Source organism: Strigops habroptila, chromosome Z, assembly GCF_004027225.2.
Source record: "Strigops habroptila isolate Jane chromosome Z, bStrHab1.2.pri, whole genome shotgun sequence".
Taxonomy (NCBI): Eukaryota; Metazoa; Chordata; class Aves; order Psittaciformes; family Psittacidae; genus Strigops; species Strigops habroptila.
In genome coordinates this window covers 90,016,454-90,033,254 of record NC_044302.2, presented here as the reverse complement: position 1 = coordinate 90,033,254, position 16,801 = coordinate 90,016,454, and the positions used below count along the sequence as shown (strand labels likewise).

The 16,801-nt window shown below is 39.4% G+C and overlaps 1 long non-coding RNA gene across 1 annotated transcript; it reads left to right on the top strand.

Moving 5' to 3' along the window:
* The first annotated feature begins 323 nt into the window (after positions 1-323).
* Positions 324-1,973, top strand: LOC115601218. The gene is made up of 3 exons (XR_003989266.1): positions 324-398; positions 1,163-1,231; positions 1,698-1,973. It is a non-coding gene; the product is annotated as an uncharacterized LOC115601218 (long non-coding RNA).
* The last annotated feature ends 14,828 nt before the right edge of the window (positions 1,974-16,801 follow it).

Sequence of the window (16,801 nt, the reverse complement as noted above, 5' to 3'; positions counted from 1 at the left end):
GATCTGGGCCTCTTAATGAGCAAGATTTTGCCAGAGGGCAGAAGAAGTAGCTGCAAAACGCCTGATCTGTGAGCATGGTTTGGACGATCAGTACTGGCAGTGCAGCAGCAGGTATTGTACGAAAGCAGGATGAGATCATCACTCCCACCTATCCAAAGACAGTGACTCAGTTGTCTTGAAGAAGCTGTTCAAATAATTAAAACTGTATATATCTACAAAAAAGAGAAAAAATCAAACCACAAAACAAAAAAACAAACCTGAGGGTGGTTAGGAAATTCATATGTCATATTTCCTGACTTCTTTCTTTTCTGGTAGGTATACCAAAAAACCAGAGGGTTTGTTGCTTGTTTGCTACACAAGGCTGTGACCTATGAACAGAATTAGGAATACAGAGGCTGGTGAGTAGGATCGTATCTTTTCTTTTCGGCTGAAATCTGATAATTAGCCCTATAGCTTATTAGCCAAGTACAGCGTAGGTACTGCTTCCTCCCTCATTTCATGTGCTGCAGAGCCAAAGGGTATAATTCCAGAACTTAAAACCTTGTCTTAGCTTGCCTGGTAGAGGACAAAACTGGTCTCAATACAAATGAGAAGCACACCCCGTGGGGTAATATTTTTACATGTATTTTAATTTGTAATCATGTCCATCCAAATCCCTGGATGTGTTTCTAATTTAAAACATTTCGTAAACAATGTGATCCCGACAAATCAAACTATTATTCCCACTGCCTCCTACTGACAAGTGGCCACCCAGCTATAGAAAAAAATCAGAAACAGCACATTAAGCAAGTACTTTTTGCATTATTTTGTTTTAAATCTTCCAGATCAGGCTCTGATGGAGGACAACAGGATTGCATTTGAGCCAAGATTAATGATGGGTAAAGGCAAACCCTTTAACTTAGGCGGGTTCAAGTCTAAGCAGAATTATGTGTTGCAGTCAGCTTCTTTACTTCATAGAGAACTGGACTGTCTTCTGTAGCAGATTGTGCAGAGGCACTAATTCTGATAATTGCAATAAAATATGACAAATATGATTACAAGGGGACCAAAGGCATTTTCTTCATGCGTGTAAAATAGTAAAGGTTTCTGTAACAAATTGAAGTGTGGTTTATAACATTGTCCTAAGTGCTTCTATTCTGATTTTTCTTTCCTTTTTTAGTAGATTCTGAACACTTCAGGATGCGCGAGAAATAAAATGATTCAACTATCTTGCAGGCCTCATTTGGAACATGTGAGGACTCAGTTCTTCCTTTATCATATTCAGACTAAACATTTAATATAAGCCACATACTATTCCTACTTGGCAATTTTAGTAAGGGAAGTCAGTTTACAATGTCCTGCTTACATCTTATAGAAACATAAAATAAGTTAGATCTTGTAAGGCTTGATGCACTGTACCTCATTTGTTTATTTTGTCTAAAGCAAGTGCCTGGATGTTTGTTTGTTTCTCAGCTTTATAGAAACAAGCACTTCAATTAATTTTTCTGTAAAAAGATTTTACAATCCTTGCATCACTTTATATCTTTGTAATTGGCTAAGACTATCTGCAAATTCAAAGCAGCTGATGGAACAGACTGGCAGCCAGAAGAACTAGTGATGAGACTGTGGTTCCCTTCTGAGGCATGTTGAATAACCACGATAATTAACTTTATATTTCACAAATTTTTAATTCTTTCTTTTTTTTTTTTGTTTTTAAGCCTACAAGCACTGTGGGGGAAGAACAATTACCTCGAAAACATGAGCACTGAAATTCAGCCATGGACGTCAGAATGGGAGATGGGATGCCTTCATCATTGCTTTCTCAGTGCCAGAGGACTGAGAGTACGTTTTGCCCAGAGGTCTTGGGGAGGACTTCCCTGCCTATCAAGTTATCTGCAGAGTCTTCTACGCAATGAGGTTTGGCTCCGCACTCCTCCTGCTGGAAACGTGCTCCCAGAATTAGAAAATCCTGAGACATTGTCTGCCAGTGCCCTTTGCATCACTCAAGCCGCATCCTACAAGCCCTTTCCTGCCATTGGGGTTATGTCTGTTGGATGCTCTGTGGGATCAGTCCAAGTAAACTACTGCTCTATGGTGCATAGTGAGGACCTGGCCCCCTCCATAGCGGGAGGAGGACTGAGGTACAATGTACAGCTTAGTGGGGCTTGGACCCTCTCCTACGTGGCTACTGCAGAGTAGCCAGTGTGGGATAAGCTGATGATTCCTTGGGTGGGTGCTCAATCTGGGTGGCTTGCATGAATCTGCCCTGTGCTGCTGGGTAATTTAGGGGGAGAAGGAGAGGGATACAGCATTATGGGCAGAAAATGTCTAATTGGGGAACACAGAGTGGAGATTGGTCAGTTTCATATGGGGAAGACAGACTCTCCAAATGCAGTTTCAAAAAGAGTACAGACATGTATATGTGTTTATATATTCTAATACACAACATATATTGAGTTTTAAAACCTTGTATAGCGGGTGATTTAATACTCCCCTTTCCAATCTGGGTTGGAGCACAGTTTCCCATGACTGGCTTCTCTTCACTGTATGTTGCAGCATTATTAACTCTGCCAGTGCTGGAGAGACCTTGGGAGAGAGACTGGAAAACTTCCACACCGAGTCTCTGCAGAGCCTTCTGGGGCCAGAAGCGAGCACGTTGTGTTCCCCCATCACTCCATCTACCTACATCCTCCTACCCCCAAAGTGTAGGATGGACTGAGTTAGGAAGGCAGGATTTACGCTGTAAAGACACTAAACTCTCTCTGGTAGAAAGAAATCATAGAATCATAGAATCACTGAATGGTTTGGGTTGGAAGGGTCCTTAAAGCTCATCTAGTTCCAACTGCCTGCCATGGGCAGGGACATCTTCCACTAGAGCAGGTTGTTCCAAGCCCCGTCCAACCTGGTCTTGAACACTGCCAGGGATGAGGCAGCCACAGCTTCTCTGGGCAACCTATTCTAGTGCTTCACCACCCTCATAGGGAAGAAACCATCAGTATTGAATTGCGTAAGAAACAGTGTGCATATATGTATGGTTTTATTGGCTAATGCAAACAACAGACCTCAACTCACCTGATTTAGAGGAGACCTTTTCAAACATAAATGTCTGTATTAACTTTCATTCATTCATTTTGATCAAATGAACCATAAATTTTGAAGATATTAAGACTGTGACATTTCTCTGTTCTTGTATAAGACCAGTTACAGTTTTTTATTATTTTTTTTTTTTTCACATCTTATGAAGACTTACAGTAGAACATGGATAATATATAAGTCAGCAGGAATAAAGGTTTTCAGAATTGCAGGTCACATTGAAACATCCTGGGCAAAAGGGAATCATGTGGGGTGCTGAATCAAGACTGCTGCTTTCAGAGGTAATCATCACAAGATGAACTTCTATCAGACATTCTCCCATACCATGATGTGTCAAAACCCCACCATATCACAGTGAAGACCCAACAGAAAAAGACTTAAAGGTACAATTCCAGTGTGATTTTGGAAGAGAACAGAAGCAATCTGGACTATTCAAAGGAACTGCTCTGAAGAGCTTGCCTACTTTTTACCACAGCAGAGCAGAAGTATATGAGTCTATGGCAGAGAATTAAAGGAATGTTCAGTAATAACTGGGACTCAGTATAAATAATGAAGGGGTGTAAAGAATGTATATGACTGGAATGTACAACCATAGAAGATTAAAAAAAAAATCAAAAGAAAATTAAAGCCAATACAAATTGTTCAGGGAGTACATTCTTGGCACCATCTTCTAGAGGGGAAGTTAGGAAGGGAAAACCATGACATGATTAGGAGGGTAGGTAGGTAAAGGGGAATGTAGGTATTGAAAATAAAAACAAAAACTTTTAAGGATATGAGCTAAGAAATGTACACAAGAGCTACAGGAAGAAGGAAACATTCAGAGTCAAATTTCTCCTCCAACTGGCGAATTATACAGTATTCTTCTGGCTCCAAATCGGCATTGCATCAAAAATGTAAATAGGAGAGACTGTGTTTTCAGCTTGTGCTTTATAGGTAGTTGAGCATGTTCTTATTGGTTTAATAATGGCCATGACAGGTTCACTGATGGTTTGAAACAATCTGGAATTTGTAATTTTATTCTAGAACTGCTGGGTTAAAATAATCTCCAATAAAGGCATGGGGAGCACGTATTTGGCTTTTACAAAGAGGATAAGGGGAAGTATGCTAGAAGTCCTCCTCTCATTATGTATGTAATGGGGCCAGGATGGTTGCGGCTCATCCGCCTGCTTTCATGTGGCAATTTGTCTGAGCAGAATCTGGACAGGCTCATGGATTGCGAGTTGCCAGTCAGCTGTAAAGACTGTGTGCACTGTCCCAGCAACTGCCTGCAGGGGATTCAGAAAGGCCAAAGTGCTTTGGCGCTGAGTCTGTGCCTGAGGCACATTTTGAATGTCTCTTTTCTTAGAAAATTTATTTGCATGGAATTCAGCTTTTCCCTGGAGTGGGATTCTTGGATTTTACAGGCACAAGTGAGGACAGTGGCGGAGCACGGCTGTGGGCTGCCATAGGTGTAGCAGTCCAGCCGCCACTACATGTTTTTAGTTTAGATCTTGGTAACCTGTCACTTTGTCTCCTGGGCCAGACAATGGGAATAGCTCTGCACCACTGGAACTCGCATAGCTATGCAAGAGATAGAAAACCCAATATACACTACCTTTGTGAACCAAACCAGCGTATTTGCAGTGTTTCAGCAAAATATTCTCTTTGGCACAAATAGTACCAGATTACAAAAGTGTTTAGGAGCTGCAGGTTGTAGATAAACACCAACTGGGATTTCAGTAGTGCTGGTGTTGGCCAGGTGCCTAAAACCCAAACGGCTTAAATTCCTAATTACTTTTGATATATGGGCCACAGGGCTTTTAAAGATCCATACACACAGTAGGAAAGAGTTTCCTGAGCCTATATGCTGCGGTTCAAGGTATACCAGCTCCTGGGCAGAAATTGCATCTTCAAGTAAGTGCAGCTGAATGGAAGTTATAACACATATATGCAGGTAGAGTTTGTGCAGGGTGCATTCCATAGATTCGGTGACTTGCTAAATACTAGCTATGTTTTGCTAAAAGTTGTATTAGAAATGCAAAAGTCAAACTAGAACCTGAAAAGAGGAACAGCTGTAAGGCATAGAAAGCAATTGCAAAAGCAGACTGAGATTCACCATTTGATTTTGAATGCTGGAAGAGAGGCCATGGGAGAAATGGTCTAAACAAGCTACCAGATTACAACTGGAGAAATTCTAAGGTGATTTTTTATATACAGATAAATCCTGGAGTCTAAATTGTTTTTACCAGTACCAGAGTCTAGTTCTGTTGTTTAAAACAAATATTTCCCTCTTCCCGCCCAGTGTTCATGGAAAGCTTAATGGGAATCAATTCTGGAGTCAAATGTGTCCTGCAGTGGAAATGCAGGCACAGGGCTCCGTACCAAGAAAGCCTGTATCTGCTTATACACTGCCATGTGCTGCCTTTTTATTTTCACTCTTTCCCATTCAATAATGTGCCACCTCATGTCTCAGCAGAGAGAATTCCTTTGATTTGTTTTCCTTTTGTTTATAGTGTGCTGTTATCATAGATTACCTCAATGGGTGAAAAAGTGAGTTTTTCTTTCAAGGGCTGTGTTGGAAAGTTGTCTGTAGGAAGTACTACAGGCCTTGGTGTCCTGCCAGTTCAGCACACTGAAGAGACTGCTTTCTCTTTGATGGGAAATCCTACTTCTTCTTTCCAGAGGGTTGCTTTAACACTTCAACCTTCTATTTTTTTTTATTTTTTATTTTTTTTTAATAAATCTGAGGGTCTGAATTATATCCTTGTGGTTAGGAAAAAGACATTTTACTGGGGAAGCAACTTGTTATGACCTTAGGTAAAATGCCAACTGCAATAAAAAGTACTTTCAAGTATCATTTATATATTAAGCAAGATTTAAAGAGACACTAAAAAGTATCTGGCTATGTTTGCCAAAATCTATACAAACTTTTCATTCTCAGAGCTAATGAGGTAAAATGTAGCTTGTCTCTTTCAGACTAATGGCCTGATTTTTGTGGTCGATATATACTCAGTGGGAGTTTTTTTCAAGTAAGCATGATAAGCTTGGGCTCTAAAATCAGACCGGATTATGCTCCAGAGGTTTTTCTGATTTGTCTCCAATGCAGAAGCTGGATCATGATGAGCAAACCTCATAACAGCTTTCCTTCATTTTTCCCAAGGAGTTCACAAGGCATTGTTTTTTCTGAGGAGGGTAGGTGGGAGGGTAATGAATGAAACCCAAACAAAGTCTGGGGATCCCAGAAGTGTGTCTACAGGGAACACATATTGTTTCCCCATTAGCCCCATGGAGGCATTAGAAGAAAATAAATATTAAGGCTTGTTTGCTCCACTTCTGTTGCAAAGCATCTTTTTAAATAATGGTTGTGGGCCAGTCATTGCTACACAGAGTCTCTGGTGTTGCGCTGCAGGAGCAAATGCTGAGGATATTCATTCCCCATTCTCTGGAGACTGGCAATGAGCCCTGTTGCATTAAATCAAGAAGTTTCAGGAAACTCACAGCTGTATTATAAAACAATTAAAAATCTCTGAAATATCTCTTTTCAGCCTTTCTTTACCTTACACCACTCCTGTCTCTTTCTACACAACTCTGTCCTGATTTTCATTGCACTGTCCTGCTGTTGTTGCTTGAACGTCACAAGTGTTGAGTAAGCCAGAAGCTTCCCCTTTAACTTTTCTTCTGAGTCTGAGCCTGAAGCAGAAGAAACAATGACATTTCAAACCAGTGAACTTCCTTTTTAATGACTTCTACTATTTATTATATACTAAATCGGATAAATCAGGAGGAAGCTAAGAAACCTGCCTGCTAACATGCACGATCTTCAGTCTTAACAAAACATATGTCAAGCTATGTTTATTTATTCCGAAGAAAATAAAAAATTCTTTGCCATTCTGTTGTCTAATGCAGTCTTGTGAACGATGGTGGAGCTTTTGAATGATTCGTAAAGAAGCTGAGCTGGAAGGAACTGCTTTTATCTTTTTTCAATCTCAACTTTGCTACCTGTTGGCTCAGCAAGAAGGACCCAAAGAAGTAACAGTTCAAGCCCAGAAATACCAGAAAGGGGGAAGAGGAAGGAAATGCTGTGGTTTAATGAAGTGTTTATTCTTTTTCTCTAACACTCCTCACCCACAAACAGGAAGTTAAAGTTTGGAAGCAAGAAATTCTCAGACATGGTTTGAGGTCATGACTATATAATGAGACATCTCTTCCTCCACATGCTCCCAGCTCTGGAGTTCACTTCTCCCTTTGGCCTTTACAGACGCTAATGGTTTTTTTCTCTGATTTCCCCTGGCAGTTATTCATCCAAAAACCTGCCTGAATTCAAGCTTTGTTCTGTGTTTTGACAATAGCTGTTTTAGGCTGTGCTATGCAGGGAAATACATACAGAGCACTTATCTTTTGAGGACCTTTCTAATTAGAAATCACTTGAGTTCAGAAAGCGGACTTCGAGTGGGTCTGCCTCTAATTAACTGACATCCTGTCCTTTCTTCTTTCACGTATAAGGCAGTTTTCATTCACCTTTCCTCATACTGATGGAGCACAAGCTCTTTATGCCGGACACACAGTTTTTACCCATTCATCCTCAAAGATTTAACAAAAAGTCAAGGCTCATGAGGGCTGGCACACAGGCACTGCCATGGCACATTATAGAGCCAGCTCAAAATATTATGTGGTACTCAAATAAGGCAGAACACACAACTCCTTTACTTTTGACTGAAAACTGTGTAGGCCTTACATTTTCAGCTTTTAGTCATTCTGCTAAAAACAGAAAAAGTAGGTCATATTGCATCAAATAGTAGCTGCTGAATGTATATATTCTATTATTAAAAGAAAATAAAAAAGGGGGAATGAAGAAAATAGAACAGAGAAAAAACACAGGAAGAAATGGATTTTTTTTTTTTTTTAATTTTTTTTTGCAACAAATGCTGGTGAAGGTAGTAGCAAATATGGCAGTTGAGGCAAGCAGGATGCTTTTGAAAGTGTTTTATAAATGTGTATCAACAAAGTAGAACAGAAATTAGGAAGAAGCAGCTTAACAAGAAAAAAGCAGATGGTTTGAACATCTTTTGTAACTTTAATTTCTCCAGGTCCCATAGATAGAGAATTTGTGTTACGTTTAATCTGCTGAATAAGACAAGATGATCATGTGGCTCTGTCCCTGAAATCATTACAGGTGTATTTCATCCGCATGTCTCCTGGGTCTGTATCTCTGGGTCCCACCTAGGGTCACTCTACGCTTGGGCATAGTTGCTATTTTGTCTGGTTTTCCCTTACATCTCTAAGTGCCTAAAGTGAGGACTATGTTATGGGCAGTGGTGGAGTATTCTCACTGCATGAAACCACAGGTGTGTATTGTGGACATCCAGGGCACAAGGGCATTCAGGGTGTTTGAGGTGTGGAGTCCTACAGGAGAGCATAGGGGGACTTCGCCTAGGGGAGAGAGCCACATACGGTGCAGTTTTACCCATACACTTCTCTGGGAGTTGGCATTTGGCCTGGGCTGAAATATGTTAACAGTGTGTCAGCCTGGGTGATCAGCAGTCCATCACGCAAGCTCAGTCCCTGACCCTTTTTTTATGTAGTCATACAGACACAGCATAAATATCTTTTAATTGCAGAAAAAATGCCATTGGCCATTTTACTGCATGTAAAAAAATCACTCAGCCAGTGGGTTACAGCATGTCTTTTTTGGCAGTCAGTCATGACAATTCAGCATGAGGACTAAGAATACAAATGACTGCTGTTGCATTTATGTCTGCTAGCAGCAAAGGCTTGTCAGATTAAGGGAGAAGTTGTGCCTCATCTACCCCACCGTCTTCATCTGGAGCCTGTCCCAGCAGGCCTGAAATATTTAGGAGAAATTTTCCTACTGGCTCCAATAAGGATGGGACCAGCCCCTTGTGCTTTTGAGTCTCCTCTGTATATGAGTTATGCTTCTTGTTCAACAAGCGTATTTTTTGCCAGTCTCAGATGAGTAAAACCATAGCAGAAATGTAGGTTTTGCTACTAGAATAGAGCTTGATAAGCATCGACATAGTCAGTCAGTGATCAGTCTTTGTTAGCAATATGTTCTTCCATACAGTGCTTCTCCAGGTGAGAGCTAATCCATGGCTCTCCATCAAGTAGATTCTGTCAACATTCAGGTCAAGTGCATTTTTCACACCTTGAAGTGTGAATGAAAGAAGTATAATTTTCAGCTGATGGAAGCACAATTTAACTCCTGCTATCCTTGTTTAGGAAGGCGTCTCTTTACATGCAGAGTATAGTTTGCTGGCAGTATGAGAACACTATGAGCTAATGCTGATGCATTTCAGCGTATGCATCCTCTTGTTACCTTTGGCATGAAAATTATTCCAGGGACTGGAATGGAGGCAGGGAGAGGAAGTGCTTTCCTTTGCATGATTGCTATTCCCTGACCGCAGTGTTCTCTGATAACGAGGGATGTTTCAGAGATGGTATCAGATCACCACTGTTGGTAGGACCTCTTCATGATGCCAAATCAAACAAGGCTGGAAAATTGCTAAAATCAACAGGATCTTGCCTTAGTATTGCAGGCAAATGCTTGTCAAAAGTCCAAGTTTGATAGTGCTGGAAGTGAAATGTTGAGTTCACCCACACAACAAATGTAGCGGTGGCGGTCAAGCATATTTCAGCCCTAACGGACTCTGTAGATTAAAGCCTGACAGCTCCTCCTGCTGCGACTACACTCGGAGCTGCTACTTGTTTTTGTGGTCCACTGAGATCAGGACAGTGACTGTAGAATAAAGGCAAACAAAGCTATGGTGCAGTCACTGCCAAGTTGCTGGGCTATAAAATGTGAAAAATGAATGCTCCTCCCTGGTTCCTGGGTGAAAGTCAGAGTGGGCAGATTCTGTATACCATCATGGGTCAGCATAAAACCCCCTTTTCATGTGAAAGTTGAATACTTAATAAATTGAAACATTAAAGAAATAATGATGACTCTGTTTTAACCTCCTTGCCACTGTTCAAATCACTCCCAGTATGGTCATCCAACGGAATCACTGCAAGGAAAATTTGGGTTTTGCTCACTGATGCAAAGCATCTTCTTATAAGAGGTTCATGCTGGTTGATGGGGCTTATTCCCATTGTCAGAAAAAGTCTAGCAGACTTGTCCCTGAGAAAACAGAGTTATTCTCCTCAGCCACAAAAGTAAGTTTTGCAAAATTTGACTGAAGTGGAGCACTTTAGAGTTAAATTTTGTACATAATCAGACTAAAAGAAGATGCTGACAAGATGTGAATTGTAACCATCAATGACTGCTCAAAAATAAGTAAAGCCATTATGGCAGAGCAGCAGAGATTGTGTGCTCCCACACCTTATTGTTACTCTAAAAAGGAGCTGTCAGTATGAAATGAGACTTTATTTAAAGGTTTCTGCATTGTAATTTTCAAGAAGTGAAAGACAAACACCTAAGAAAACATCGTATTCAGACAGAGTCTTCATGTGATGGGGAGCGTAGAAGGGCTCTGCTTCAGTCAGCTGCAGCCCTGTCACATAATGTGGGATCTCAGTGATAACAGTGAAATAATGTCTCCTTTCCTTCCTCTTAAATCCATGTAAGAAAGATTTTTTGAGCTATAGGGTTTAACTATGGCCACTTTCTTTGACCAGGTATGAACACCAGCAGCATTAAGACCTTCTGTCAACAGGACTGGAGACCTGTGAATATAGGGAGGCACAGAGAAAGCAAAATGAAAGTGTGATGCTGGGTTCTGAGCTGCCTCTCTCCAGATCTTGGATAAATTGTCAGTTTGCCTCTTGAAAGATATACTGAAAGGCAATTCTTTGGTTTCCAGAAGAAGTCAGGAGGCCAAGAAGAACACTGGTTATTTTGAGGAGTGCAGAGTCATGCTACCAATTCTATCACCTGAGGAATCCAGCATACACATCTGTTCTGGCTATGTGTATGTGATGTGGGAAGTGTCTTAAGGGAAATGGCCCCCTATGTGTTTCATGTGCGTTTATGCAACAGTCTCTCACCTTAGTTCTACCTATTCCTAACAAATATTTTTTTAGTTCCTATAAAAAGAGAGAGGTGATGTAGTGGTGAACTTTGCATTACGGTAAATGCAGTTGTGAATGAAAGCTTTCTGTCAGTTCAAGCACACTTCAAAAGGTAATGGCAGATTTCTTCACTTGCCTGAAATACTGTTCTGGAGATGGAAGTCAAGAATAGTTTTATAAAGCTTCCTATTTTAAATTATGTGTTTAACTGACAAAAAAACTAAGTGTTTGAAAAGCTTATACAGGTTCATTTTTCATGGTGTTTACCAACATTTCACTGTTATTTGCTTACTAGAAAACAGACTGTATGCTGTAAACATAACCAGTTAATATGAAGACTAAATGCATTATCTGCCCAGAAAGGAGACCGAATTGGGCTTTGACAAGCTTACTTTGCTCCCATGCAATTCAATAACAAAACTCTGGCTCATTTCAGCCATGTAGGATTAACCCCAGAGACAAGAGAGCTGCAAAAGGGTTTTACAAAAAACTGGAAATATGGTGAAGAGAAATATCAGGACAATCAGCTGGTCTCTCAGGGAAAGGAAAAAAAATAACAAATGAAAGCTTGATCTTTCAGGGTTAAGAAAAGTCCTTTCCTTGTTTGGAAAAGGATGCATTCAGCAAAAGATATCACACTTAACAGGAGAAAGCTGTGCATTATGGAAATAAAACTGTCTGCTGAGAGTTAGCAGGACACCAGTAACCGGGAAACTGAACTCTGGGAGAGTTTACAATGCTCTGAACACTTCCTAAGAGATATGGTAGAGCATAGGCTGAATGCACTCATCTCTTAGGGTGAAGTCCTTTGTGGCTTTGGGAACATGTCAGGTAGTGCCTGGGAAAAAACATAGGAAGCTTGAGGAATGCAGTGAAATTTGTTTCTTTCATATCCTGTAAGAGAAAGATTCCCCTTTCTTTTTTTTTTTTTTTTTTTTTTTTTTCCCTACCCTGGTTGTTTCTAAGGTCTGTTAAGCCTTGTTTGTTGTCGAAGAGTTTCCTTTGTTCTGCATCTTAAACAACCCAAAACAAAGACCTCTTGTTTCTTTTGGGAACCTATTCTCCTTTCAGTGCAAAGCAGTTGTGGGAGTCCAGTTTCTGCAGACTTCCTAAGTGGCTTAAAACAACCCCAAACATTATGGTTCTGGGTATACTTTGCCTTTTACATTTTAGAAGTGGGGAAGGTGGTATTATTGCAGACAATTTAAAACCATAACAAAGTGTGTGTGTGTGTGTGTGGGCTCCGGTTTAATTTGAGAACGGAAAGTGAATGGTATTGTAAAGCTTAATGTTTATACAAAAGAATGCTTTTCCTTTTCAGCCCTTTTCTTAAGTAAGTCTGAAATTTGTAAGAGGAAGTTCAAAGAGGATATACACATTAGTTCCTAGTTGGTTATGTTCCACATGTGAGGTCAGTAGATTTCACTGGGTTAGTCCGGGTTCCTGAACAGCTGAAAAGTTTTGAAAACACCTTCCTGAGGTTTTGAAGTAGGGTATTAGAGTTTGCAAAGGAAAAAATCAGTTTGAGCAGGCTTCCTGTGTTGCCTGTTTACTAAGAAAGTGAGAGTAGAGTGGTCTGAAATGGGAGGTGAGTGTAACCAAAATAATTTACAGCATCTTCTAAAGCGCAGGCTCTTCCCACTGCTGAAAATATTTTTGAACTCACCTACAAAGGAAAAAGTGAGGTTTGAAAGGTGCAATCTGGGTTTAAAATTGTTTTGAGTGCTGAGCTCTGCCCCAGGAAAAATAGGTGCTGAGTAGCCCCAGTTATGAGTAGTTGGTTAGGAGTACTATGTCTGTTACCTTTCTTTATTTTAAGGCCTTCAAATCCCAATCACGTTTGTGTTTTTCTCCTGCATGTTATTCTGTTTCTTTGAGTAGTTTTTTGAGATACCTGACATCCACTGTACTGGTATACAGCACTGTATGCTGACTGTTTGTAGGAAGAAATGTACTTTGCAATTAATATTGTATGATCTGGCAATCAATTTATCTGTTAATATATAAACAAAGGAAAGGAAAATTAAAAATTCCTTTTAACCTTTCATTTCAATGCAGCAACATTCCTGAGGATATACCTAATATGAAGCCAGCGAGTCTCCTCAAGGGCTTATTGTTAAACCTGTAGTCGAGAATCTTTCCTGACCAGGGTTTAGCTTTCACAGTAAGAATGGTCTTTACTTCTGACAAGCCAGCTTTCACAAGACCCACCTAATGATCTCTACCTTCAGAGCACGACTCCTTTGAACCTACATATAAGGCATGGCTAAGGATGGGGTTTGCCTTTTAAATGTTATCAATATATGGTTTATGCATGTCTATGAGCACTTATATACAAGATACAATTTAGTGCCATAAGGGATTTTATAAATAATTCACAAGTTATACTCATCTCAAATCAGAGATTGCATTATTGGTGTTACATGTGCATATGCAACTCAGTTGCATTTGAGCATTAGGTTATTTTGTGGTAATAAACTGTAATGTATTCTTTACACAGCGCAATCCAGAAATGCCACTTAAAAGAGTTCTTGAGTTATTTAAATTTCTTGCTAGCAAGAGTTCAAATGAACAATCTGTGGAAAGCAAGGGGCAGAAATCCAGGCGTACGTCATTCAGTATGGAAAATTGCAGCTCATTCCTTGTCTTTATAGGATGAAATGTACCTCCAAATTCTCCCTTCTCCTAAAGTTGTGCAGTTCATTTAACTGTGGACAGAAACTGGCAGAATTTTCATGAGATTATATCTTTTGGAGAAGCCCTAAATCTCACTGTAATCTCAGGGGTTTTACACAGGATTTCGAATGCTACCGCTTCAGTTTCAGATTAAACAGTCCTGGGTTTATTTGCATGGTTTCCAGTGACACTGTTAAACTTAGGATTGACTTTGAAAATGAAAATAAGAGGTGGCAGTGACACTGAGTTTAGTCTTGTTTCTTTTTTTTCCTGTTCCTTAATGACTGCTACTGAAACACTTTCAGCTCACAGGTGAAAAAGAGTTCCCTTGTAACAGCACCAACACTGTGAAGAATATTGGAAAGACAAATACAGGAAGTCATGGGCATCATTAACCTTCTGTGCTTATGTTAGAAGCTGCTCTCCCAGGCTTGGCATAACTTCAGCTAGTGATTCACAGAACCTATGCTTTTGTGAAACTTTACTTAAGTTCTTGCTCCTCCTGAAAGAGGATACTTCTTGTATCCAGGAAAAATGGTGGTGATTGTCCTACTGTCCAAGCTTCTGTCCACTTTCTTCCAGCAAAGGAAATGTTGGATGACAAAATGATCAGGAGTGCAGAGCAAATTGCAGCCTGGAGCAATGCAGTGGCTCTCTTTCCAGTGGCTGCAATTAGCTTTGGATCAGGCCATGAAACCAACCCAGACAAAACCTCCAGGGTTTTGTCTTTGTACAAGCTACATTTTGGCTTCACTCACAGAGGGATTAGGCAGTTGGTTTTCCAATATATGTATTTGGAAACTTTTATTTGAGGTTAAGGTTAATGCAGAATATCTAAACCATAAGAAATTGATATCCAGATCAGTGTAGAAGATATAAAACTAATTTTCTTCTCAGTTCCCACTTTCATTTGTACAAATGTCACATCATTGGCCCAGACAGCAATTTGGCCAGCCCTAGCACAAAGCAGGGTTTTTTTAAGTGTTGTGTATCTCCACAATTTCTATTATCTTACTAGAAAAGAACAAGATTTTTTTTTTGTGTGTCATTGGACGAAATGGCACCAGGCAGCAAAACTTTATAAACTAGATTCATGGATTTGGTTTTGTCCGCCCAACAGCTGTCTCCCAGCCCCATTCTCCTTACCAGCTTCAGTGGCCCATCACTCCAGCCTTCAAAGAAAGATAAAGATACTTTTTTTCTAAATAAGCGTTTGGTTTCAGGGGATGAGTGTGTACATTGGATTCTGTCCAATTCAAATCATGGTTTTACCTTGCATAGGATTGGCTCATCTGTATAAACCCAGGTGTCACGGAGGGAGAATAAAAAGTACCCTGTGGAATATGTCTTATGAGAAAAAGACATTTCCCAGCATAAAAGAGTTTTTAAATGTTTATTATTCTCCAAAACTTCTTCAGAGTCAACAAAGAAAGGAGAGTTCAGCAGTAATACTCATAAAATTTATAGCCCTCTCTGTTCTTAATAGTATATTGAAAAGAACAAAGATACTGGAGTAAGTTATCCAGACTAAAACATGCCTGAATAGAGTAAGTTAAAAAGACTGATAAAGTTATGCTACTCAGCTATGCACTACTCCAAAATGCTGCTGTTTTCCTTGGAGCATGGTTTGAAACACCAGTGATGTATGATTGTTAGAAGACGATTTGACATTTCTCTTTCCACACAGTTCTGTTGGATTCCAACAGCAAGTCATAGTCTGAACACATTTTGAGCCTTTTTCGTGAAGAGAAAAGCTAGATAAATTGTGCAGAGTTATCCCATCTAATACTAGTGTGGCAGGCCAGCTTCTCCTCTAGTTGTAATAAATGTCAAATGCCTTTATTTCTAAATGGAGGACTGGATGAAAGAGACTTAAGAGGATTAGGTCAACATTAAATTAAAAGATTTCCTCCTTATGATGGAAATGTTGAACGTTTGTGCACAATCAAAATAAAAAACTCCTAAAGGTAAATCTTTGGGTCCTGTCCTCCCGATTTGAACTTAGGACACTGTAACGTAGAGCTCTGCTGTGATTAGCTGTTAAGTTGAAAACAAAGTTTAAATCTGAACAGATTTTTTCCTATAGATTTTGAAACTAAATTAGTTTGTGTGGAATCCCAAATCCATAAAGAATATTGTTTAGAGAAAATAGGCACTTTTTGTACACTTCTTCATAAAGCTCACTGCAGGTAACAAAATTTCAATGTCTATCTGCATTTTCCAAGTGCATTAAAATATTTTCTGCCAGTACTTAGTTTCACTTATTATTTTTTAAATTTCTTCAACTCATAAATATTGATTTGATTATCCCTTTGGTTCAAGCATTGCTAACTGTTCTATGTAGTTCTACACAACCACTCTGTTTGTTACAAACATTCAAATCATGTTTACATGATACACTCCGCATCAGACCACTTTCATCTAAAATTCTTAAATTCTTCCCACTGGAAATTAAATATTGTTGTCTATGTTGTTTCTTTATAAGTTTTACTTTTTCAAATGTTTAAGTGTGCATATGGTGATAATATTAACTGTCAGTCACGACAAATATTCATGGAAAATCTGATTCCGTGCTGAGCTGTATTTTGCCAGTGACTTTGGTAAATGTTAAATTCTGTTTTCTTAACTGTAGCCAGGAAAACTAACATTCACTTTAGAAATTCATTTGGAAGATCTGTTCCATGAATTATTTTTTTGTTAAATTTCAAACATTGTAATTAGTTACTAATTAAACACTGCCATGCTACTCATTTGGGCATTTACTATTTCAAACAGGTTAGAAAAACACAATAAATTTATTTTAGTTAAAAATTTAGCTTGACATCTCCCTGTGCCTGAGGCCAGAACACACCAATATACAGTCAACCTGCCAATGCTGATACTAATGATTGGTTCTAATCCTTCATGTTCTCATATTGAGATATGTATATGAACTTGGGTCAAACACTGTTGTGGCATACTGTTTAACACGTGTGTCCAGCTAATAATTTTACAGCTTTTGGTAAAGACCTTGGAAAGTCTTTCCCTTGTATGATACCCTTATGCACAA